This window comes from Anser cygnoides, unplaced genomic scaffold (assembly GCF_040182565.1).
Source record: "Anser cygnoides isolate HZ-2024a breed goose unplaced genomic scaffold, Taihu_goose_T2T_genome scaffold_46_1, whole genome shotgun sequence".
Lineage (NCBI taxonomy): Eukaryota > Metazoa > Chordata > Aves > Anseriformes > Anatidae > Anser > Anser cygnoides.
The window spans coordinates 373165-396644 of NW_027103070.1; the positions used below are offsets into that span (position 1 = coordinate 373165).

At 42.8% G+C, this 23480-nt stretch overlaps 1 long non-coding RNA gene across 1 annotated transcript; it reads left to right on the plus strand.

Moving 5' to 3' along the window:
• Positions 1–993: 993 nt before the first annotated feature.
• On the plus strand, positions 994–3218 carry LOC136789452 (uncharacterized). Its single transcript, XR_010828192.1, has 3 exons — positions 994–1071; positions 1172–1330; positions 3086–3218. It is a non-coding gene; the product is annotated as an uncharacterized lncRNA (long non-coding RNA).
• The last annotated feature ends 20262 nt before the right edge of the window (positions 3219–23480 follow it).

Here is a 23480-nt window from a genome sequence, read left to right on the forward strand (position 1 = left end):
TTCCCTGGCTCAGTGTTGGGGCCGGTCCTAGGGCTTGGAGGGGCCACTGGGCCTGTCTCAGGAGTTGAAGTGGACACAGGGCTTGTCACAGGGCTTGGAGTGGCTGCAGGGTCTGTCACTGGGCTTATATTGGTATACTGGTAAGCATAGGCCAAGACTCAGCACATTGCAGTGATTTGTGTCTCTTTGGAATTGCCAAGGTGGAGACACAACCTTTTCAAGCATTCTACCAGTTTTTAGGGTTTTGCACTTGTTCAGGGGTCAATTTCCAAAGCACTGGAGGTGCCCACTGCTCTAGATGCCTGCCCATATCCTCCCACATTCCCTGCCACTCATAGCTATCCTGCCTCAGGACAGATCTCTGGATGGCATTCCTAAGTAGTTGTTTAACCTTAAACAAAATCTGAAGCACATTCAGGAGACATAATAAAAAGACCATGCTGTTCTCAATATCCCAAGGATATTCAAAGTTTTGGAAACCTATCGTTACTTGCCTGGAGGATAAGAGGGTGGTTGAAGGAGAAAGGGAGAAAGAACAAGTGGGAAAAAACATCTCCCCTGTCTCCTCCATAGACTGGCTCCCTGAAGAAAAGGGTGAAAGATGTAATTATTAATAGTTTCTGAGGTACAGTTTCCGAAGTATGGAGTTGACGGCAATGCTGAGTACAAACACCAGATTAGTCTCATGACCAGTAATTTTATCATATCATAAGCCAGTGTTACACAGTACAGCAATATAATAACTCCATACCAACCCCCAGAAGTGATAAGTAGAATGACAGGGAACACATACAGTAAGTAATGTGCTTACTATATATACTAATATATAACTGTAGTGGATTTGCGTGGCAAGGTTTTGGTAGCAGGGGGCCATAGGGGTGGCTTCTGTGAGAAGGATCTAGAAGCTGCCCCATGTTTGGTAAGGGCCCCATTGCTGACCAGAGCTGAGCCAATAAGTGATGTTGTTTGTGCCTTTGTGAGAGCATATTTAAGAAAGGGGAAAAAAACGCTGCACCACACACAGCAGCTGGGAGAGTGAGAGGACTGAGGAACAGCCTTGCAGGCGCCAAGGTCAGTGAAGAGGGAGGGGGAGAGGTGCTCTAGGCACCAGAGCAGAAGTCCCCTGCGGCCTGTGGTGAGGACCATGGTGAAGCAGGATGTCCCCCTACAGCCCATGGAGTACCACGGTGCAGCAGGGTTCCACGCTGCAGCCCATGGAGGAGGCCACGGTGGAGCAGGTGGACCTGCACTGATGGAGGCTGCGGCCTGTAGAGGACCCCTGCCGGAGCAGATTCCTGTAGCCCGTGGAGAGGAGACCACACAGGAGCAGGTGACCTGGCAGGAGCTGCTGCCCATGGGGGACCCAGGATGGAGCAGTGTGCTCTTGAGGGATGGACCCCATGGTACGGACCCATATCTGGAGCAGTTCTTGAAGAGCTGCTGCCTGTGGGAAGCCCACGCCGGATCAGTTCACCAAGGACTGCATCCCGTGGGAGGGACCCCACAGCGCAGGGGGCGAGAGTGACCGAGAAGGAGCAGCGGCAAAGAAGCGCTATAGACTGACCATAACCCCCATTCCCCTGTTCCCCCTTGCTGCTCAGGGGGAGGAGATGGAAGAGGGTGGATGGGGGGGAATACGCTTTTGGTTCCTTTCCTTTGTTTCTCACTTCTCTAGCTTGTTAGTAATAGGTAATAAATCTTACTATCTCCCTATGCTGAGTCTGTTTTGCCTGTCACAATAATTACTGCGTGATCTCCCTGTCTTTATCTCAACCCTTGAGCCCTTTTCATCATATTTTCTCCCCATTCCTCTTTGAGGAGGGGGAGTGAGAGAGAGGTTGTGGTGGAGCTCGGTCACCCACCCAAGTAAAACCACCACAGTAACTCAGTTCCGTATATAACTAACTCAGTTCCAGTATATAACTAACTAATATATAACTCAGTTCCAGAAACAAGCACAGCAGACTTGAGATCACAAAAATCGGCATTGTGGTTAGGAACTATTCAACTGATTTAATGCTGATAAGAATTTTGTTTTCACACCCTCTGATCAGATCTGTCATTATCTCAACCCTTCGGGCCGCACGTTGGGTGCCAAAAGGACTGTTGTGGTTTAACCCAGCATCATATAGAATCATATTCTATGATTCTATGATTCTATGACTTTGCTCCCCCAGCCTCCATCTATGGGTTCAAGGAAACAAAAGACTTGGCGTTGTGGTTTAACCTGGCCGGCAGCTGAGCACCACACAGCCATTTGCTCACCCTCCCACCTCCCTCTCTGGGATGGGGGAGAGAATCAGAAAAATGAAGCCTCTGGGTTGAGATAAAGGCAGTTTATTAGGACAGAAAAGAAAGGAAAATAATAATAATAATAATAATAATAATAATAATAATAATAATGATAATAGTACTGCTAATAATAATGTGTACGAAACAAGTGATGCACAATGCAATTGCTCACCACCCGCTGACCGATGCCCAGCCTATCCCCGAGCAGCCGGTCCCCCCATCCCGGCCAGCCCCCCCATATTAATTGTTCAGCATGACGTCAGATGGTATGGAATACCCCTTTGGCCATTTCGGGTCAGCTGTCCTGGGTCTGTCCCCTCCCAGCTCCTGCTGCACCTCCAGTCTGCCCGCTGGCAGGACAGAGCGAGAAGCTGGAAAGCCCTTGGCTTAGTGTAAGCACTGTTCTTCAACAATTAAAACATCAGTGTGTTTTATCACTGATGGAGGAAAATTAATTCTATCCTACTATGCTACTGCTTTATGGAAGCAGACAAAATCAAACACAACTTTCCAGTTTGATTTGAGCTAAGATAGGATATAACAACAAACACAGAATAATGATTGGGTTACGCAAAACAAGTAAACAAACAAACAAAACTCTTTCTCTACAGTCAAGTGCTCACAAAGCATTTTGTAAAATGCTGTTTAAAGATGGGAAATTCAATTCAGGATTGCTCTTGAGCAAGAAGCAATTTTTACAAAACACCACTCATATGATAACTTTAAGGAATAATCTCCCAGAGCCAATGTAAGGTTACATTTAGTAATACATCTTGTAATTCTGTTGTTTCAGGTTGGATATCAGGAAAATGCTTTTCGCCGAGAGGTTGGTCACGTGCTGGAACAGGCTCCCCAGGGAAGCGGTCACGACACTGAGCCTGCCGGAGTTGAAGAAACGTTTGGACAGTGCTCTCAGACACATGGTCTGATTTTTTTTTTTCTTTGATGGTCCTTTGGGGATCCAGGAGTTGGACTCGATGATCCTTGTGGGTCCCTTCCAACTCGGATATTCTATGATTCTATGATTTAGTTGAAATGAAAACATAGGTTGCATTTTCAAATAAGCGTTTATGATGTGATTTTGAAGAAGATATAGTCTTCAATGGCCACAAGAAATGGGGGGACTGTGAGGACAGGGTTAACCACTCTGCCCTGCTCTGCGTTAACTACTCTGCAAGGAACAAGTTAACTCTTCTGCCTAGAAGTTAGGAACTAATTGCTTTGTCTCTGCCCAGAGCTGCAAACACTGGCCTGAGCACTTTCACAGGATGTACTAGGAGCAACAATTAGGTGACGAAATACCAAAAGTTTTGTTCTGAGATAACTTCAACTCCAGAGAAGAGCAAGGTCTCAGGGAGACATAAACAGAGGACTGGAGCCTAAGGCCTGCACCTGTCCTGTGCTCAAAGCTCCGCATTGCAGGGAAATGAGGGAAGATGATTGGTGGAGTCAGGACTGGTGTAATAATATGATTGGATATGTTTGCATAGCATTTTGTTGGAAATTGCATATAAGCTGCTGCAAATTTTAATTGCAGGGGTGTGGGGTGGGGGCTGCTCTCTCCCCCTCATTTCCCTAATGGCGGAGGGGTCTAATGATCATGACTAAACTTTAGTAAAAACTTTGTAAATCTACCCTTGGGTCTTGTTTCCTCCTCAGTCTCAGAATGTCCCAAATCACTTTTGTGACACTGTCCTGCTGAGAAGGGGGAGTGAGAAAGTGACTGTGTGGTACTTAGCTGCCTAGCAGCCTACCAGTGTTAAACCTCAACAGTCACTTTTGGTACCCAATGTGGTGACTTGCGGAAAACAGACTCCACAATCTGTAAGGCTGTAAAGTAGGTATGTTTATTCAGCACTGGGCAGCACAGGGGGTAGTCCCACCGCAATCGTGCGCACCCACCACAGTAGTTCTTCTAGTATTTATACAGAAGGGGTTACACAGGTAAGGGATCGCCTATACATACTCATAACCTCTCCCCGAAAGTGTTGTCTTTATTACAGTGAGTTCCAGGAAATCATTTCCATTGTCTCAGTCCTGTCCTGATTAGTTTACAGTACCTATAGAAATCCCTTTAGCATCCATTTCTTACTTCAGTGGAACCATATATATCTAAATAAAGATAAAATTTATATAAATGTATAAAAATATACTAAAAATCCTAGATACAGCCTTTATCTATATATCTAAAAATAGATAAAACCTTTCAAAATGCTGTCTGTATTATCTGTAAAAAAAAAAAAAAGAAACATGGCAGGGTGGTGGTTAGCATGGACACCTATTCAGGACTGCTGTTTGCCTATCCCACTATGTATGCTGGCTGACTCAACAAATTGCTCAATATGGGGAGGCGAAACAAATGCAAAGTGACCAAGGCACCCACCTTACTGGTACCACTGTGCAAGACCAGGCAAGAGATTTAGGAACTGAGTGTCTGATATTGGACCTGATGATGTACAAGTACAGAAATCGACTAAACCTGCCTTTTTATGGCTGGCACCTTCGCATTTAAAACCCACATTGATGGCAGTCGCTACGGCTGGGTATGGTTTAGGGGGGGAATTAGTGAATACCCTTCATGGAGCTAGAGAAAGTGATAGAGGTCACCCAGGGAGCTCATCCAGTGGAGGGACAGGGTTGAAAGCCCATAAAAAAAGTCCTACTTGTGCCAAATGGGTTAACTGGCATACTATGTGGGTAGATCTATTGTGAGCGGGAGCATTACAGGATGAAATTAATGGCCTTCCCACTACAGAACTGTTCAAACGCTGGTAGCAGCTGCCATCAGAAAGACTGAAACTGCTGACTGCACCCCCCCTCCCCCCAAATCAATGAGCAGCCAAGGGAAAAATATGGAGCCTACCACTCCCCCCAACAGTTGATGTGTTGGGAATTCCCCTCCCCTCAGGACTGATGGTGAGGTGGGTCCCCTGTCCCCAAGCCAATTGCCATCTGAGCATACCACATGGGGGACCAATGAGGGAGCGGAAGTCACTGTTTTGCTTAGTTCTCATGTATCCTTCCACATCAGTATCCCAATTAATGGGCTTGGTGGGGTGGAGGTCCAAGCACACCCAATCCATCTTAAATTGGCTATTGGTAAATCTGCACAGTTTCCTGCCATGGAGCTAATAGCCGCTATATACGAATACATTCATGGTGATGATATATAAATGGGGAAAGTGTTGCAAACTGATTTAGGACCTTTTATTTTTGGTCAATCCACTTAAATTCGAGCTGTTGGAAACTGCACAGCTGAAATTTTGTGGGGGTGCCCAAAATGGGATCCGGTTGCATTGCTGACCCCTTCTCAGATCGTGAATTTAAAGCAATATTGATTGCCCAGCAGGGAGCAAGAGATTACTAACACTGTTGCCTCTCTCCTAGCAGCTGAGATACTGAGGCCAGCCATGAGCCCTTTTAATGATCTCATTTGGCTTGTACGTAAAAAGGATAGAACCTGGTAGATTATTGGCTGCTAAATAAGCATAGGTTCCTGCTAGCCACGAGAGCTCCTGACATGGTATCAATTAGAGGACATCACAGCACAAGTGAAAGCCTGACATGCCATTGTTGATCTCCCTAATGCATTCTTCATTGCCATAGACTCCAAAAGTCAAGATCAATTTGCTTTCATTTGGCAAGGCAAACAATATACATTTCAAGTTTTGCCCCAGTGGTACAAGCATAGCCCTACCATATGTCATCACATGGAACAGGTTGACCTAGCTAGGCTCCCAGTTCCTTTGAGGATGGCACGATTCCACTGTATAGATGATATTCTAATTTCAGAGCCTACTCAAAGTGAGGTGGATAGCTGCTTGACAATATTGTTACAACACCTCCAGTCGAGAGGGTGGGTTGTTAACCCTAAAAAGGTACAAGGATCAACTGAAGACATAATCTTCCTGGGGATTTTATGGAGTGGAAGCACATCGTGCGTACCACTGAAAGTTTAAGATACCATACAACAGTATCCCATCCCAAATAATGTGAAAGAATTGCAAGCATTTAGGGGGCCTTCTGGATTGCTGGCATGCATTTATACCACACATTGCTATGTTAATGAGCAGTGCTTGCTCTAGCAGTAGAATTAGTGATAAGTGATTATTTATAAATAAAGTGACCTTCCTGAGACAGATCTCTCATGTCAGTATTCAAATGAACTAATCAGTGGCAATCTGCGGCATCTCCTTGGGATGATTATCCCAAGTTTGTGATCTCGAGGAATATGGGCCTAGCAAAGAGCAAAGAGCAAAGTCAGGAACTGAACTTCTGAAGAACTAACTTCAAGCTAATTAAAGACCTAGTGGATGAGATCCCCTGGAACACTGTCCTTAGGGACAAAGGAGTTGAGCAGAGCTGGCAACTCTTTAAGGATGTTTTCCTTGGAGTGCAAGAACTCTCCATACCCCTGCGAAAAAAAGTGGGCAGGGAGGGCAGACAACTGGAATGGCTGAGAAAGGACCTGCTGGAAAAACTGAGGTGCAAGAAGGAAATGCACAGGCAGTGGAAGCATGGGACACGTGGCCTGGGAAGAGTACAAGGATGCTATCCAGATGTGCAGGGATGGGATCAGGAAAGCACAGATGGAACTGAGCTTGGCAAGGGATGCAAAGAATAACGGGAAGGGATTCTATAGGTACATTGCTCAGAAAAAAAGGCCAAGGAGAGTGTTCCCCCTCTGGTGAATGAGAAGGGTGAACTCGTAACGACAGACATGGAGAAGGCTAAGGTACTGAACAACTTTGCCTCAGTATTCACTGAGAAACAGGATCCTCAAGTATCCTGGTTTCAGCTAGGATAGAGTTAATTTTCCTCCTAGTAGCTGGTCTGGTGCTGTGTTTTGAACTTAGGATGAGAATAATGTTGATAACACACTGATGTTTTAATTGCTGCAGAGCAGTGCTTACACTAAGCCAAGGGCTTTCCAGCTTCTTGCTCTATCCTGCCAGCGGGCAGGATGGGGGTGCAGCAGGAGCTGGGAGGGGACAGACCCAGGACAGCTGACCCGAAATGGCCAAAGGGGTATTCCATACCATCTGACGTCATGCTGAACAATTAATATGGGGGGGCTGGCCGGGGTGGGGAGACCAGCTGCTCGAGGATAGGCTGGGCATCGGTCAGCGGGTGGTGAGCAATTGCATTGTGCATCACTTGTTTTGTACACGCTATTATTAGTAATACTATTATCATTATTATTATTTTCCTTTCTTTTCTGTCCTAATAAACTGTCTTTATCTCAACCCACAAGCTTTCATGTTTTTTTTTTTATTTTATTCTCTCCCCCATCCCAGAGAGGGAGGGGGGGAGGGTGAGCGAACGCCTGTGTGGTGCTTAGCTGATGGACAGGTTAAACCACAGTGCCAAATCTTTTGTTTCCTTGAACCCGTAGATGGAGGCTGGGGGAGCAAAGTCATAGAATCATAGAATCATAGAATATCCCGAGTTGGAAGGGACCCACAAGGATCATTGAGTCCAACACCTGACTCCACACAGGTCTACCCAAAAATTCAGACCATATGACTAAGAGCACAGTCCAAACGCTTCTTAAACTCCGACAGACTTGGTGTTGTGACTACTTCCCTGAGGAGCCTGTTCCAGTGAGTGACCACCCTCTCCGTGAAGAACCTCTTCCTGATGTCCAGCCTGAACATCCCCTGTCACAGCTTGACATCATTCCCTAGGGTCCTATCACTGGTCACTAAAGAGAATAGATTGGCGCCTGCCCCTCCACTCCCCCTTGTGAGGAAGCTGTAGATCGCGATGAGGTCTCCCCTCAGCCTCCTCTTTTCCAGGCTGAACAGACCAAGTGACTTCAGTTGCTCCTCGTATGTCTTCCCCCCTTGGCCCTTCACCATCTTTGTAGCCCTTCTCTCTCCCACTGTAAGTGAAGAGCAGGTTTGAGACCACCTGATGAAACTAAACAAGTACAAGTCTGGGGCTTGATGATATGCATCCCAGCATCCTGAAGGAATTGGCTAATGTAGTTGCCAAGCCTCTCTCCATCATATTTGAAAAGTCCTGGCAGTCAGGCGAAGTCCCTGGTGACTGGAAAAGGGAAACATCACTCCCATTTTTAGAAAGGGTAGAAAGGAGGACCCGGGGAACTACAGACCCGTGAGCCTCACCTCTGTGCCTGGAAAAGATCATGGAACAGATCCTCCTGGAAGCAATGTCAAGGCACATGCAAGACAAGGTTGCACCCAGAGAGTGGTGGTCAATGGCTCTATGTCCAGGAGGAGACCAGTGACAAGTGGTGTCCCTTAGGGGACTGTCCTGGTGCCAGTACTGTTTAATATCTTTATCAATGACATAGACAGTGGGATCGAGCGTACCCTCAGCAAGTTTGCAAAGGGCGTCAAGCTGAGTGGTGCAGTTGATACAACAGAAGGAAGGGATGCCATCCAAAGGGACCTGGAGAAGCTTGAGAAGTGGGCCCACGTCAACCTAATGAGGTTCAACAAGTCCAAGTGCAAGGTGCTGCACCTAGGTTGGGGCAATCCTGGACGTGAGTACAGACATGGAGAAGAACTCATTGAGAGCAGACCAGCATGAAAAGGACTTGGGGGGGTCTGGTGGGTGAAAAGCTCGATGTGAGCCAGCAGTGCATGCTTGCAGCCCAGAAGGCGAACTGCATCCTGGGCTGCATCAAAAGATGAGTGGCCAGCAGATTGAGGGAGGGGATTGTGCCCCTCTACTCTGCCCTTGTGAGGCCCCATTTGGAGTACTGCGTCCAGGTTTGGAGCCCCCAGCACAAGAAGGATGTTGATCTGAGTGGGTCCAGAGGAGGACCACAAAGATCATTAAGGGGCTGGATTACCTCTTCTGCAAAGAAAGGCTGAGAGAGCTGGTGCTCTTCAGCCTGGACAAAAGAAGGCTCTGGGGCGACCTTATTGCAACCTTTAAGTACTTAAAGGGGCCATAAAAAAGTTGGAGAGTGACTCTTTGCTCAAATAGATAATGTCAGGAGAAGGGGGAATGGTTTAAGTTAAAAGAGGTGAGATTTAGATTAGAGGTTAGGAGGAAATTCTTCACTCAGAGGGTGGTGAGGCACTGGAACAGGTTTCCCAGAGTGGCTGTGGATGCTCCATTCCTGGAGGTATTCAAGACCAGGTTAGATGAGGCCCTGGGCAACCTGATCTAGTGGGTGGCATCCCTGCCTATGGCAGGGGGGTTGGAACTAGATGACCTTTGAGGTCCCTTTCAATCAGAGCTATTCTATGGTTGAATGACTCTATGATTCATTCTATGATTCTATGATTATATATGGCTACCATTGCTGTGAGAATTGAGTGTAAGAACAAACCTCTGACTTGGAACCTGTCAAAAACTCTTGACAGTTCCTAAGTTGATAGCAGGAAAAGAACCCTTTTGCATTCCTCAATACAAAGGACAATAGAATAGTCTGTAAATTCGCAGTACTGTAGGAAGATGCTGTAAGAAAATCCCCCCCCCCCCCAAGCCCATCAGGGACAGGTATGCCCCCTTCCCCCCCTATTTGAGAACAAACAGAATTTGGGTTGGTATGCATTTCAATTTTACTTGTGTCACAGTCCAGTCTACCCCTCTACATCAGCATCATCAGTTGCAAGCAAAACTTAAAGTAACATGTACATGTAGGGTAAGTATATTTAGATACACAAATACATATAGATGGCAAAATACCTACACCCCCCCCCAATAGAAGATATTAACTGACATTAATAGTTAATTTCAGCATGATAAGTAGTAAAGTATGGGGATAAATATTGATTATGGAGCCATGTATGTCATTCGTGTTCCAATCGTGTGTTTAAGAACATAAAGGACTAGCTCACATAATATAGCACTGGGGGCTGGGGCAGGGGTGGCGGGGGATGGAACAACTACCACCAGCCTTGCAGGATTTCAATTAGCTTTTTTACTTTTATTAACAAGCATATAATATCATTTGGCAAAACACTGAATACAAGCATCACTATCATAAAATCAAAACATTAAGCAATAATCCCAAAAGACTTCTACAAGAAGGGCCAGAGGGTAGACCTGGGGAACTATAACCCTGTTAGTTTGACCTCAGTGCCAGGGAAGCTCATGGAGCAGATTATCTTGAGTGTCATCACGCGGCACTTGCAGGGCAACCAGGCGATCAGGCCCAGTCAGCATGGGTTTATGAAAGGCAGGTCCTGCTTGACGAACCTGATCTCCTTTTATGACAAATTGACACGCTTAGTGGATGAGGGAAAGGCTGTGGATGTGGTCCACCTTGAGTTCAGTAAGGCTTTTGACACCGTTTCCCACAACATTCTCCTGAAGAAACTGGCTGCTCATGGCTTGGACTGGTGTACGCTTTGTTGGGTTAAAAACTGGCTGGATGGCCAGGCCCAGAGAGTTGTGGTGAATGGAGCCAAATCCAGTTGGAGGTCGGTTACTAGTGGAGTCCCCCAGGGCTCAGTACTAGGGCCAGTTCTCTTCAATATCTTTATCGATGATCTGGATGAGGGGATCGAGTGCACCCTCAGTAAGTTTGCAGATGACACCAAGTTAGGTGCATGTGTCGATCTGCTCAAGGGCAGGAAGGCTCTGCAGGAGGATCTGGATAGGCTGGACCGATGGGCTGAGGCCAACTGTATGAAGTTCAACAAGGCCAAGTGCCGGGTCCTGCATCTGGGGCGTAACAACCCCAAGCAGCGCTACAGGCTGGGAGATGAGTGGTTGGAAAGCTGCCTGGCAGAGAAGGACCTGGGAGTACTGGTTGATAGTCGGCTGAATATGAGCCAGCAGTGTGCTCAGGTGGCCAAGAAGGCCAACAGCATCCTGGCTTGTATCAGAAGCAGTGTGGCCAGCAGGTCTAGGGAAGTGATTGTCCCCCTGTACTCGGCTCTGGTGAGGCCACACCTCGAGTATTGTGTTCATTTTTGGGCCCCTCGCTACAGGAAGGACATGGAGGTGCTTGAGAGAGTCCAGAGAAGGGCGACGAAGCTGGTGAGGGGTCTGGAGAACAAGTCTTACGAGGAACGGCTGAGGGAGCTGGGGTTGTTTAGCCTGGAGAAGAGGAGGCTCAGGGGAGACCTCATCGCTCTCTATAGGTACCTTAAAGGAGGCTGTAGCGAGGTGGGGGTTGGTCTATTCTCCCACGTGCCTGGTGACAGGACGAGGGGGAATGGGCTAAAGTTGTGCCAGGGGAGGTTTAGGTTGGATGTTAGGAAGAACTTCTTTACTGAAAGGGTTGTTAGGCATTGGAATGGACTGCCCAGGGAGGTGGTTGAGTCGCCATCCCTGGAGGTCTTTAAGAGACGTTTAGATGTAGCCCTTAGTGATATGGTTTAGTGGAGGACTTGTTAGTGTTAGGTCAGAGGTTGGACTAGATGATCTTGGAGGTCTCTTCCAACCTAGACGATTCTGTGATTCTGTGATTCTGTGACTTCTTCAGACCCAAACTATACACCAACAGTACAAAAATGACAGAGGAAACAGTATAAAAAGTAAACTCTCAAGTGAAACCAAGTAAAAAATATGGTCTTACGCTGTGATAGTTTTAGTATTTCTATTATGCCTCATATTGAGGATAAAGATTTAGTGATTGCACTAGCTTATTGTACTTTAACCTTAATTTAATACTTTTGCAGAAAGAACAAACTCTTTTTGTCCAATTAAATTACTTAGATAAAAACTCTATTAAACCAATGCTTTAAGTTAAATGTTACAGAAACATCAATCCATCCTTCAAAAATTAGGACTCCATCTTGCATACACACATTTAAGCAATTCCACTGCCTTCAGTGGAATCATCCAGGTTAGTAATAAAGTTACCCGTGTAAGAATTTGCAGAATTGGATTTTTAACCTCTGTCCTGTAATCTGACCTCAGCAGATCATGGCAGCTTCAAAAGGTTTCCAAGAAGCCTTGAGGATCCGCTCAAGTCGCTGAATGAGCAGAAGTGGAGTTTTAGATTTGTATATAGGCATGTCAAACTCTGTTGTAGAAATATAACTGTTGGCTTTCCACAAAAGGCGGGTACCTAGAGTGTCTGTACCTGATTACAGATTTTGAGGAAAGCAGACATTAAATTATTTTTCTATGCTAATGTTATGCACCGTAATGCTCTCTCTGCACCTTTAAAAGAGACAGAAGTCAATACCTCTCAGTTGTAGCTAAGTGAATCTTATGCAATGATTCCAGTGTGTATGACATTTTTTCTTGTTATTAACTATTAACTTCTGGCAGAAGAACTAAAGCATACATTGTATTAATATCTCTGGGTGAAATGTCCAAACTGAATCAATTACCATAGGAAATACGTAAACTAGATTTCTCTATACAATTCAGCCTTATGTACTAAATACATTTAAGTACTGCTGAGAAAACACATTTATTAAGTTTAATGTGTTGATGTACAGACTAGTTGGCTCTTTCCTATTATACTTAACTACGATTCATATAATTGGAAAATAGGCTAGCTGTATAGTCACTTCTACCATCCAGTAGGAACAACAACAACAAAAAAGTGAATCTCTTAAGACTAATTATACTGTTATAACAATAGAGCCAGAAAAGCTTTCAAAGGTTCATAGCCTATTGAAAAAAAATAGTACCATCGTAGCTGTAGTATTATTTTGGCAGTTGCATGTTATCAGAGGTTACAAGTGCTGTGTACATTATTGCGCAACCAGTAAAAATAAATATTCCCATTTTAGATGATACACAAAGATACCAAACATAACAATGGCAAAATACAGTTTTAGATAGGCTGCATCTTTTGCAGATTACTTCCACAATTCTTGCTAGATAATTCATTTTAAAATATTGCTGATGGGTAGTTCTTGCACTTACACATTTTACAACCAAAATTCCAAACTTTGTTCTTAAACACAAAACGACAAAAGCCACAAATGAAAATCCAAAGCAAAAACCGACTGAATATATATATGAAAATTACCTCCTACATTCCTTTTCAGTTTAGGAGTAGATGCTAAATTTACAATTTAAACACATGCCTTATAAATGCATGTTTCTGACCCACTAGACAAAAGAATAATCAATGCTCTTTAGCCATACATCGCAAAGACATACAAATAAAAGGCATTCAAACTTCATATAAAAAGAATCTGTAAAACCTTTTTTGTTCTTATATGCAAATAAAGCGGGACCTTTGAAACCAAAAATACTCAGATGACAAAATAAAACAGAATGCTTAATATAATAAATAATTTTTATAAAGTTAACTTTTTCAAGTTCACAAATCTTATTTAAATACAATATTATATATATTTCTGTGAATTACTTATTTTTAATGAAAACTATATCTACAGAAGCTCTGAACCTGGGATAATTCAGTGTCATTGCTGCTGAGGATAATGATATAAGATACCTTTTATCTCAATTATTTACCAGCATAAATGGATGTAAAAATTACTTCACAGTAATGCTATCTTCATTAAGATCAAAATAAATTAATCATGACCTCAGCGAGTTTCAAGAAATATCTATACTGAACCCAACTTTAAGATTTTAAAGTTTAAAAAGTCAGTATTGTTTTACCCAATATAATTTTGACATTAAACCAACTGTTTCTTAAGCTTCAAAGAAATAAAACTGAATTTTGACCCCAAGGCTTGCCTCTGACTTTAATTGACAGTTGTAGTGTAGTCTTTCTATAAAGCTAGAAAGCAAACAAATTGTGTAGACACCATCCCATCCCTCCCCATGGGAAATAAGTTTTTGGAATGAATATATTGTGACATGATGAGAAAAAATAGGGCTGTGAGGTGTGGGTTGTTTGTTTGTTTTATTTTGTGTGTTGTTTTTTTTTTTAACATTGCTGAGGTTTTATCAGATTAAACACAGATAGAATTACGAGTAATCACCAGATATAAGTGTTAACACTGGCTACAGATGCATACCTATATAAACAGATTTAAATATATTGATATAGCACCATAACAAATTCAAGTGATTCCAAATGTAGTTACATATTCTGTACTATAGACTGTTAGAGCAAGAGTTAGAACTGAATGGCTGAGTGCTTTCTGAAATTACATTTGTAACTGCTAACCTCTTTCAGTTGTAGAACTAACACTAAAATCTCAATAAACTTCAACAACACTGCATCAACATCTGATCTTGCAATAAGTTTCCATGGTGTACATATACTGAGGTAGACCAATCACAAATGTATTTATTAAACCCTTAGATTGCACCTGAAGAATTAGGCATTTACATGGTCTATGGGTTTGAGCTCCATCAGGTACATTTAGGGTACATGGAGGATGGGTATTTAGAACCATATTTGCACTCTCTGGGGGCTTCAACAACTGGAACCAGACCCTGATTTACACTGGGAAGTATACAATGATAGTGACATGAACAGCTCCAGAAAGGCCTATTATGTCAACTTGCATGCACATCCATGTCACCTGCATCCACTGTTCTGTGGAAAAACTACCAAAAATATAGATTAATTAGATCTCACTTGTCCTCTTCTGCCACTTCTATTAATGCTAAAATGAGCTAAAAGCTAAGTAAGCAAGTACAGAAATAATACAGCAAAACTGGACCAAACTTCTAATTCCATCACGCACATTCTCTAAACTTTGACGTAAAGAAGTCCTGTCTAACCCAGGTGTTCAAAATTAGTGGTCTCACATCATCGTTTGCAGAGATGGCAGTGTTCCACTGGCCTTACTGTGTCTTTCTTGACCACCCCCATAGTTCAGTAGACTTTTTTTTCTTCTTTGCATTTCTTTCAACTTCCTTACCATTCACATATGGGTACTGAAATGAAAACAAGGGCCCCATTCCCAAAGAAAAACAAGCAAACTTAACACTTCACTCTAGCAACAGCAAAACAAGGAAAGAACTGAAAAGCCCAATTAAGAAAAGCGTGGAAGATGCACAGAACAACATGATGTTTGAAAAATTCAGGAAGAGACAATAGGATTTAGAATACTTGAATAAGCCTCTTGTGGGATCAACCTCCCATTATCAAGTAACATTAAGCAATGCTTTCTTGCAAAGTAGGGGAACACATCTGGAAGAAACAGGACAGTGCTAACTGGCATACTGATTTTCTGAGTCATTGACATTTTATGAAAGAATAAAGTGTTTGATATAACTGCCATTTTCAGCTGACAGGAAAACTCATCCAAGAGTTAAAAATTATTGGCAGCCACCAGCTGCCAATAATACTACTTATCTTCTTTTCAGTGACTTAAGACCCCATGTCAAACACACACACCCATGCTATATATAATGCTATGCAGCATAAAGCTTGCAGAAATCACTTTCAACTACTACCACAATTTTATGAAGCTGACTATTTTAAAAAGCCTTTCAAGCAGTGTAATCAATACTCTGCTAAGTACTACTGAAGGTGGATTCTCTAAGGTGCATGCACATCTGTACATAGACACACATACACATATTGTATCTCTCAGGGATTGACACAATCAAAATTATCAAATAAGGTCAGAAGGTACCCCTGTAATCTAATCTGACCTCAAAGATAACTATCAGTTGCGCTTAAAATAGTTATGGTTTCATATAGAAAACAAGGAAAGAAACACAGAACTGGTTTGCAGTTAACTGAAGAATTTTTATCTAGTGAATTGGAAGCTTCTGCAGCGTCAATAAAAGGTGCCTAACAACCATAGTTTTTACAGCTATGAAAAAGCAAATGCTCCCTAAAGTACAATTTGATTTTTGCAATCTCTGATTACATGACATATTTGTTTTAAAACAATTTCACAAGTTCAGTACTTCTGAGTATTTTTTACAATCAGACCTAATGTATTCCATGGCAAAAATATTAAGGCTTATTAAAAAAAAAAAGATTAAAAAAAAAGTCAAGTGAACTCATTTCTATTAAACCCAAATCAACACAAATGTGGGGATATTAAAACATTACTGAAATACAAAATAAAGATCAAACATTGCATAAAACTAATGAACTAATTGGATCTCCAGGCTTTTTGGAAGTTTATAATGCAGCATAATAAATATTACCAGTCACTGTATCATTAATTCAATGATACACTATGATTCACTACATTCAATGTTCTATAGAATGGCTTGATTAAAGGTGACAAAACTGGACATATTATATAAAACAAGAACAACTCAGAAAGACATACTGAAATAAGTTGTAAAGTTTCAAGAAAAAAAAAACAAGCAAATGTAGTAATTTGGTGTTAAAAGCAACATTTTAAATCATTCCCACAACATTCTAACTTATTTTTGTATGGCTACAAATAGATGAATCAGGCTGAGCTCCATGGAACTGTGAAGTGTTTTCACTACCTGTAAACTCAGAGCTGGTAGAGTACTGTTGAGTTGTGATTTATTTCATTTTGTACAAAAATATATATATAATTGTCCAAAAATCCATGCAGCAAATCACTAGAAATATTCAGAAGGACAGTCTGCTATAAAAGCACTACAGACTTCCAAAATGATTCTGTTGGTTCACAACACATAAGAGTTAAATGCTGCACTAAGGTGTCAGATGATAGTCTCTGCAAAAAAAAAACTGTCCAGAAGGACAATAAAGATCTCTTACAGCAATTCCATTTTGGGTCTGTAATGTAGCAGTAGAGGTGCTTTCTGCAAGACAGAATCATCAGACAGGTTAAGGGGTAAAATGAAAATGAATTAATCTGCTTTGTAAATAAAACATCTATTTCATAAATTAAAGCTTAGAGGGACTATCAGAGCAGCTATATTCCAAAATGCAACCAAAATATCCCACCTATTGAGCCTCCCCCAAAGAATCCTTCTATTTTTGTTTGCAATCTGTTCCCAGCAGGGGCCAACTGCAGATCCTTGGGGAAAGGCATAAGGATGGCAAATAAATAACAATAGCCTCCAGAATGCTCCCCAATTACAAACAATTCAGGACTTTCCTAAACCAGATGTGGGGCCTTGTATTAATAATCCTCAGCCAATAATTCTTCTGAGAATTTACCAATTGCTTTTTAAAAGCTATGTAAACGTCTAACACCCACATCATCCTGCAGTACAGAGTTCTATAGTGTAAGTATACACAACATAAAGAACTGTCATAAAAGCCTCTTCTGTACAAATTTCTGTGAATTGGCTCTATAGGTACATATGTGTGTGGATGGAGCAATAGTTACCAGAAAAGAGCAGGCCAAAGAAGAAAAACCCATGCTGAGAAGATAATATGTGAAAGTCTCCCAAGGACTGATAAGCTCCTAAAACTAGCAATCCTGTTGAATCCACAAGAACTGATAAACTCAGAACACCAAAGGTCTGCTGAATGTCATGGCCATGAGCACACACTGGCATCAATAATAGGTTGCATACTTGGACGACATTCCAGACAGTGGTGGCTACTATAAGCAGATGAAAACTAAGAGGATTATATACCATAGAATAATAGAATGGTTTGGGTTGGAAAGGACCTTAAAGACCATCTATTTTCAACCCCCCCCTGCCATGGGCAGGGACAACTACCACTAGATCAGGTTGCTCAAAGTCCCATACAACCTGACCTTGAACACCTCCAAGGATGGGGCCACAACTTCTCTGGGCAACCTGTTCCAGTGCCTCGCCACCCTCATAGTAAAGAATTTCTTCATTATATGTAATCTAAATCTACCATTTTTTAGTTTAAAACTTTTACCCCTTCTCCTATCACTACATAACCTGGTAAAAATTCCCTCATCTTTTCTGTAGGCCTTCTTTAAGTGCTGAAAGGCTGCTATAAGGTCTCTCCAGAGCCTTCTCTTCTCTAGGCTATAAGCCCAACTCTCTCAACCTACTTTCTGAGGGCGCACTCAATCCCACTGTCCATTTCACCAACAAAAATGCTACATAACACCAGTCCTAAAAAAGACCACTGAGGGACAACACTAGTCACTGGTCTCTACCTGGACAATGAGCTGCTGACTGCAACTCTCTGAGTGTGACCATACAGCCTACTCACTGGCGAGGCAGAATGAGAAGCAGTATGTAAGCACTGCTCAGCAAAAACTAAAACATCAGTGTGTTATCAGCACTACTGTCATTACAAATCCATAACATAGCACCATACCAGCCACTATGAAGAAAATTAACTCTATCCCTGTGGGAGTATTGCCATGGGGGTCGACAAGCTCCATGGCTGGTGATAACATCGGACTCCTGATGATGAAGCCATGAGGAATGTAAACAAGTTAGAAGGAACAAAGAAGGGTGATTCAGGAGACACCTTGCTGTCTCAAACTGCTTATTCTCAAATGTTAAGACATGGAAGTTGCTAAATATTTGCTGTTGTCGGGCAAATATTTAACCAATGAATAGTTAGTGGAAAATTACTGCTGGTAGAGCTAATGGTATAAGAAGGGAGCCTGTCCTCAATAAAGTAGTTGAAGTTATCGATCCTAAAAGAAACCCTGGTGTCTGTGTGGTCATTACGCCACATGTCCCAACCAAAGACCAGATCAATATCTATTCCTTATTCTATACCATTTACATCATGATCACGTCTCACACTTTCCTATATATCTTCATTAATCACCACCACCCTTCCTGTTCTTTGATATATACACACAGATATCATTCTCTTAGGCTATGGACCATCCCTCTAAAGTGTCTGTTGAGTTCATTTAGTCCACGACTTTGGGCCCCATCTGTCATAATGCTCCATCAGGGCAGGAGGGATGGTGTACGGTGTTCAATTGCTGCAAGTTGAAGGCAGCTCAATTTGCATCACCACAGTCAATTCCTTATCCACCAAGTGGTCCATCCATCAAATCCATGTCTCTCCAATTTTAAGACAAGGATATAGTGCAGGACACTGTCAAATCCTTTGCACAAGTCCAGGTAGATGATGTCAGTTGCTCTTCCCCTATCCACCAATGCTATAACCCTGTTGTAGAAGGCCACCAAATTTGTCAGGCATGATTTGCCCTTAGCGAAGCCATGCTGGCTGCCACCAATCACGCCCTTATTTTCCATGTGCCTTAGCATAGTTTGCAGGAAGATCTGCTCCGTGATCTTGCTGGGCACAGAGGTGAGACTGACCAACCTGTAGTTCCCTGGGTGTTTCTTTTTTCCCTTTTTAAAAATAGGGGTTATGTTTCCCCTTTTCCAGTTACTGGGAACTTCACCGGACTTCCATGACTTCTCAAATATGATGGATAATGGCTGGTCTGGAGTTTATTGGACTGTGTGGATTCGACGGCCTGGCATATCAGACGCACAGAAGTATAAGGATTTAGGAGACACCTGTGCCCAGTGTAGTGTAGTGCCATGTCCTGGTTTCAGCTAGGATAGAGTTAATTTTCTTCCTAGTAGCTAGTAGGGTGCTGTGTTTGGGATTTAGGATGAGAAGAATGTTGATAACATGCTGATGCTTTAATTGTTGCAGAGCAGTGCTTACACTAAGTCAAGGACTTTTCAGCTTCTCACTCTGTCCTGCCAGCGGGCAAGATGGGGGTGCAGCAGGAGTTGGGAGGGGACAGAACCAGGACAGCTGACCCAAACTGGCCAAAGGGGTATTCCATACCATCTGACGTCATGCTGAACAATTAATATGGGGGGGCTGGCCAGGGTGGGGGGGCCGGCTGCTCGGGGATAGGCTGGGCATCGGTCAGCGGGTGGTGAGCAATTGCATTGTGCATCACTTGTTTCGTACACATTAGTGGTAGTAGTACTATTATCATTATTATTATTATTTTCCTTTCTTTTCTGTCCCATTAAACTGTCTTTATCTCAACCCACAAGCTTTCATGTTTGGTTTTGATTCTCTCCCCCATCCCAGAAAGGGAGGTGGGAGGGTGAGCGAACGGCTGTGTGGTGCTTAGCTGCCGGCCGGGTTAAACCACAACAGTCCTTTTGGCGCCCAACGTGGGGCACGAAGAGTTGAGATAACGACAGATGTGACCAGAGTGTGTTAAACCAAAATTGGTATAAGTATTAGACCTGCTTAATCATTGTGAGTCACAATATTGATTGCTTTGATCTAAGGTCTGCTGTGCATGTTTTCCAAATTGACTTATATAGCATATTACTTACTGTATGCGTTCCCTGTCGTGCTGCTTATCCTTTCCAGGGGCTGGTTTAAGATTATTATTTTACTGTATGGTGTAACACTGGCTTATGATATGATAAAATTGCTGGTCATGAGACTAATCTGGTATTTGTACTCAGCACTGTCATCGACTCTGTGCTTTGGAAACCATATCTCGGAAACTATTAACAATTACACCTATTACCTTTTTTCTTCAGGGAGCCAATCTGTGGAGGGGACAGGGGGAGATATTTTTTCCTACTTGTTCACTCTCCCTTTCTCCTTCACCACCCTCTTATCCTCCGGGCTAGTTATGATAGTTCTTCAAGATGTTGAATATCCTTGGGATGTTCAGGCCAGCATGTTCTTATTGTTATGTCTCCTGAATGCGCTTCAGAGTTTAAGGTTAAACAAGTACTTAGGAAGGCCATCCAAAGATCTGTCCTGAGGCAGGATAGCTGTGAGTGGCAGGGAGTGTGGGAGGATATGGGCAGGCATCTAGAGCAGTGGGCACCTCCAGTGTCTTGGAAATTCACCCCTGAACAACTGCAAAATCCTAAAAAACTGGTAGAATGCTTGAAAAAGGGGCGTCATCACTCTGGCAATTCCAGAGACACAAATCACTGCAATGTGCTGGGGTCTGGCCTACACCTATCGAGCTGCAATCGATGCTACTATAACCCTAGCGACAGACCCTGCGGCCACTCCAAGTCCTGTGACAGGCCCAACGGCCACTCCAACCCCTGCAGCCACTCCAAGCCCTATAACAGGCCCAGCGGCCACTCCAAGCCCAGCAGCCACTACAACCCCTGTGATGGGCCCAGCAGTTGTTCCAAACCCTGTTACGGGCCCAGCGGCCACTCCAACCCCTGTGACGGGCCCTGCGGCTGTTCCAACCCCTGTGACTGGCCCTGTGGCTGGGTCAATTAAACAGACGGTAGCAGTGCAAGTTGCCCCTGTAACCAAGATGAAACAATGGATGAGAAAGTCAGGTCGTTTAGAATGTGGAGGAACTCCTACTCAGACTGGAAAGGAAGAAGACAATGAGATAGGCCACTTTGCAGAGGCTGGGCGATCACATTGTGAGAAACTAAGTTGTGTTTTTGCAGTAGAGAACTAATTTTCTGTATTCAAAAGTAGCTGTGTAGTCATAACAAGGAGAAATGCTAAGTAGATAAGTGGACAGTAGAAGGCCTCACTGTTCCTAAATAAGGTAGAAGCTTGAGAAAAACAGGATGAGCAGTGTGAGAACAGTAAAACAAAGGTCACAAGTTCTTCCAGAATATGTGGATGATCTTTTATTTTCAGGACAGGAGAAAACAGTTGTGAAGGAAGCCACTAACAAGCTATTCAACTTTCTGGGAAAACAGGGCTTTAAAGTATTGGAAAATAAATTGCAATATGTAGAAAGAGAAATCAAGTATTTAGGGCATCTAGTGTCTGAGGGAGAACAAAGGATAAATTCAGAGGGGATTCAGGGAATTGTTGAGCTACCCTTACCCAAAACTAATAAGAACTAAAAAGTTTTAATTAACTTAAATTAACTTAATTTAACTAAAGAGGTTTTTAAGGAATTAGGAGTCACAAAGTGCAAAGGAAAATAGATACTCCCTGAGGGGAGAGAAATGCTGAATAAAGTGCTAATGAGGCAAATATTAACTGTTTTGCATCAAGAGGGTCATTGGGGAATTCAAGCAAGGTGTGATGCTGTCCTATGGAAATATGTATGCGTAGGAATATATATATATATATATATATACTCTGCCTGAACAAGTATGCAGGAGTTGTGTAGTATGTCAAAAGGTAAATAGGAAAACTATCTGCAGTCAGACCAAAGAGGGGCGAGAACCAGGAATTCAAAGCTTCCAAAATGTACAGGTAGATTTTAGAGAACTCCTTAGAGTAGGTAGATTTAAGTACTTATTAGTCTTGGTCGATCATTTGTCAGGGTGGGTGGAAGCTTTCCCTTCAGTATCTGCTACTGTGAACACAGTAACTAAAGTAATTGTAGAACAAATAACTCCCGAGTATGGAATTGTTGAAAATATTGACTCTGATCAAGGAAATCACTTCATGTCAGAAATATTGCAAGGGCTAATGTGGACTCTAGGAATCAAGTGGAAATTTCACACTCCTTGGCATCCTTCCTCTTCTGGAAGGGTGGAGCGGATCAGACAGTAAAGAAGCAATTGACTAAGTTCTGGAAACTTTGCTTCCCCAAAGTGCTTACCTTTGGCACTTCTGTGAATTCAAACTGCACCAAGAAAAGATGTGGGAGTTTCACCATATGAAATATTATTTGGATTGCTGTACATGGACAAAGGGAATGAATTACCTCAGTTTGAGACAAAAGATGCTTTTCTTAAGAACTATATACTCGGGCTGTCGTCCTCTTTGTCATCTCCCAGGATCTGTGGACAGTTAGCTCAAACCCCACCCTTGGAAGCCCTGATCCATCCATTCCGAGAAGGAGATTGGGATCTGATGCGAACATGGAGAGAACTGAAACTGCAACCTGAGTGGGACGGACTGTTCCAAGTGCTCCTGACTACTGAGACGACAGGAAGAACGGCTGAGAAAGGGTGGACTCATACCTGGATAAAAGCATCAGTTAATCCTGATACCTGAGAGACTGCATTAACAAAGACTTTTAAGGTTAAAACTGTTAAAACTATCTATTGTAAACCTTTAACTTCTCCTTAGAAGAATTCTTAATGAATTAATGAGTAAAAGGTATTGGATTACACAGAATTGGAGTGTTTCCAGGGAACACTCCCTGGAAGTGGGAGAAGGGGGGGTATTTAATCCCCACCAGAAGAACCCTTATTAGTTTGTGATTTTTATTTTTTTTTCTTTATTATTATTTTTAATTATTATAGGGGTGTATATATATATATATAAATGATGTATTTTAAGTTTATCTTAGTAATTCCTTTTCTCAATGGATTAGTGATAGGATGGAGGGAAAAATCAGCATTTCCAATTAATCCAGAACATCTCTCGAGTTCTGTCTCGAAATAATTGTTGGATTTGCACCCAGATGCCTAGAAAGACTGAAAAGGCCTTGTCCTTGATCGCTATTTCCAGCAGCAACTGTGTCTGGATTCTCTAGATTTCTAAAAATGACAGATCATACTCAGTCCCAGGAAGGAATAGATTTTGAAGTTGAGCTCCCTATACGTAATCCTGGCTA